Source organism: Callithrix jacchus, chromosome 10 (assembly GCF_049354715.1).
Source record: "Callithrix jacchus isolate 240 chromosome 10, calJac240_pri, whole genome shotgun sequence".
NCBI lineage: Eukaryota > Metazoa > Chordata > Mammalia > Primates > Cebidae > Callithrix > Callithrix jacchus.
This window is the reverse complement of record NC_133511.1, coordinates 114,176,511-114,180,458: the sequence shown is the minus strand read 5'-3', so window position 1 is coordinate 114,180,458 and position 3,948 is coordinate 114,176,511.

The following is a 3,948-nucleotide window of genomic DNA, read 5'->3' as shown; positions in this document are numbered from 1 at the left end:
TACATACACATGACAAAAATTCTTGGCTTGGCCAAACTTTTGTGTGGTTCCTGAGCCTTCTCCTAAGCCCATCTATGCACTTGTTTGTAAAATTCAATTTTTGCAAATAACCCTGCTAAGTCAGTTTAGCAAGAATCCCCTAACCCCTGATATATGATCGCTTTCAATACCTGATCAGGTTCTTTATCTTCCACCATCCCCTATGTGATGTCTGATCACGCTGGCCTGTTTTCTGCAAAAATCCTGGTTGGTTTAGCCAGAAGCTCCTTTACCAATTATGTTTCTCCTGGTCATTTTCCATTCACTGACCCCCACTCTACTCACTGGCTCTAATCTACATTTCTACTTGCCTGTGCTCTACTGAGAGCTGAGCTCAGACTCTCTCCCCTGCTGCAAGACTCTGTTGCAGTCATCGCTGTATCTATGCCAGTGGTCCTGAATAATTTCTTCCTTACTGTGCTTTAACAAGTCATTAGGTATGTTTTTTCTTTAATACATGCACTCACTTATGCATATATTATTAAATTCCTCAAATAAGACTATCAGTCTTCTAACTATGAATCCCGGTGACACAGTCCAGGGAACAGTAATCTAAATGCAGAAATATCCAAATGGTAACATTTTTAAACAATTTCATACACACAGACTGTAATGTGTGTGATTTTTTTATATTTTGAATTTTATTCTGTTTTTACTAATTTTGGCATGTATCAGCCTCTTTCAAAGTTGCCACATGGTTTTTCATTGTGTTACGCCCCTATGTCATTAAAGGACCTTTTGAAAATGCTACTTCTAATTATATCAATCTTATATATCTGACTGGTGCGAATGTAATTGCAAATTTGGACCACGAATTTTAAATCATTGTAACTAGGCTCAAGCACATTTTTACTAATCAAAATAGAAACAATTACAGTCAACACATTTTTGCCAATGAGACATAAAGTTGCTTATTCCTGTACCATAAAAATTTGCGCTTTGGGATTCGATGAACTCTTGGAAAGCATTTTCTGCATCCTGTTGGTTGTGGAAGCGTCTCCCTTCCCCTGCAAAAAATTGTCAAGATTCTTGAACTGGTAGTGGATTGGTGAGAGGTCAGGCTAATATGGTAGATGAGGCAAAACTTCATAGCCCAATTCACTCAACTTTTGAAGCATTTGTTGTGTGATGTGCAGTTGAGCATTGCTGTGGAGAAAAATTGGAGACTTTCTGTTGATGAATGTTGGCTGCAGGTGTTGCAGTTTTTGGTATAGCTCATTGATTTGCAGCACATACTTCTCAGTTGTAACGATTTTGCTGGGATTCAGAAAGCAGAAGTGGATCAGGCTGGCAGCAGACCACCAAACAGTGACCATGACATTTTTCTAGTGCAAGTTTGGCTTTGGAAAGTTTTTTGGAGCTTCCCCTCAGTCCAAACACTGAGCTGGTTGTCACTGGTTGTCATATAAAATCCACTTTTAATTGCACATCACCGTCCAATTGGGAAATGGTTCAATGTGTGGAATGGGAATATGACACTTCAAAATGATGATTTTTTTTTTCTTGCTCAGCTCATGAGCTTTTTCACCTTCCAGTTTGCTTCAAATGCTGAAGGACTGTGGAATCTTCCATGCTGAGTTCTTCGGCAACTTCTCATGAGGTTGTAAGAGGATCAGCATTTACGATTGCTCTCAGTTGGTCATTGTCAGCTTTTGATGGCTGGCCACTATGCTTCAAGATTCTTGTCTCCCTTGCAAAAGTTTTTGAACTACTACTGCACTGTACATAACAAATCTCAGATTTTACAACATTTTTGTATATTGGTGTTCTCCAGGCAGAGACCACCAGGCACAAAGTGTAGTCAAAGTTGTGTTACTCGTGCTTGTTTCAAAGAGAGAAACAACAGTCCATGTAAAATAGGAGCATCTCAAAAGAGGGTTTGTGGAGGAGCTTGCTATAGAATTTGGACCGGTATTAGGTTATTTACGGGAGGATTGAAGAAAGCATGGCTTCTCTCTGTGTTGAGTATTGTTAGCATGTGGCAGCAATTCTATGACTTGGCATGTTAAATGGAAAAGGGCTAAGGCTATAGTTGGTTAAAAAATAAAAAAGAAGCAGTTCCACATATGAGCCAGGTGATAGGGATGTTAGGCCATTTCTGGTTTGGACAGTTTTCCTGATTTAGCCTGTTCTCCAACGTTATTGCTGAGTTCTCCTGATTTCGTCTTGTTTAGTCATAGTTACCCAGTAAATTTTTCTCATGTTGATGTTCTGTGGAATTAGTGTTGGATCAGACCCAACTGACAGTTGTCAGAGGATGCTTTATTGTTGAGTACCTCCATGCATACATCACTTCAATGATATAATTTTGATCATGTGAATAAAATATGAAGTCAATATTTTAAGCAGATAGTAGAGATCAATGAACTTAATGAAGTATTGCCTCATTTCTAAGAATGCCAATCCTGTCCATTTTTATAAAGTCCTGGCTTAAGTGCTTCATTTTTATCAAAGGTCTTAGAATGCACCCACCCCCACCTAAATACGTAGAGATGATATTAATTCTTTTTTTTTTTTTTTTGAGATGGAGTCTCGCTGTTGTTACCCAGACTGGAGTGCAATGGCACTATCTGGGCTCACTGCAACCTCCACTTCCTAGGTTCAAGCAATTCTCCTGCCTCAGCCTCCCAAGTAGCTGAGACTACAGGTGCGCACCACCATGCCCAGCTAACTTTTGTATTTTTAGTAGAGACAGGGTTTCATCTTGTTGACCAGGATGGTCTCGATCTCTCGACTTCATGATCTACCCATCTTGGCCTCCCAAAGTGCTGGGATTATAGGCATGAGCCACCACGCCCGGCCGAGATTAATTAATTCTAAAAAATTTCCAGATCTCGTGTTACAGGTTTCAATTGGCTGCAACCTATTGAATCCAGCCATCAAGTATTCCTTAGAGATGCAGTCCATGGGAATTGGTATCTTCATGTTTAGAGAAGAGCAAGAAAGGAATGTGTAAATTAGTGGTTATGTTTCTGGAGTTAGTCAAAGTCCCAGTTTGCTGGTGTGTGGCCTTGAGCAAAGTGCCTGGCCTTCCTAGAGTTCAGTTTCCACCTTGGTAAATAGGGATGGTAATACTTCTTATAGGGTTGCTAGTACTAAATATGTTAATATATGAACCTCTTAAAAGAGTGCTAGTATGAGTATTATACGTACAATATGAGTGACTATAAATGAGTTTGTTGTCGTAGTTATAATGAATATTATTACTACAGTGAATATTATTACCATGAAAGACTGATGTTCTATTCTTCACTCATAAATAAAATTAAGAGAGACGGTTGTGAGAGCTCAAGGAGTCTTGGTTTCCCCATCTGTTTAAATGGTAATGTTAAACTAGATGATCTTAGAAGGCCAGATAGAGAATGTTGCAAATAATTAGTTGTAAGACCTTAAGAAATTAAAAACAAGGTTTAAAACACATTTTTTTGTTTTCTCTGATTCCAGTTGTGTTTGTGTGTGCTCGTATTTTACAGAGCAAACTACTTTTAAAATGGACTGATCGGCAAGTCAGTTTTAAAATATTTATTTTTCTTTTTTATAGTAAGACCTGTGCTGGAATGCACGGATACAGTGTTGAGAAAATGGGACATGGTCCCTGACCTCACAGAGCTTATGATTTACTGGGAGAGACTTAAAATAAATGGCTACAGAGGAACATATAATTATCAGCTGTGATTATTCCTTTGAAGTAGAGATGCATGATGCTGAGAGAATGGGAAGGGAAACCCAGAATGGTTCAGCTTTCAGCAAAAGTCTTCCTGGTAAATGATGCTTGCTTGAATTCCCAAGGATTTGCAAAAGGGGTGGGAGTAGGGACAACATTTAAGGAGAAAGAAAACAATTCTGAGTCTCGAAGCAGGAAGAAACTTTCAAAATCAGAAAAAAATGAGAAAAGCTACTATGGCTAGA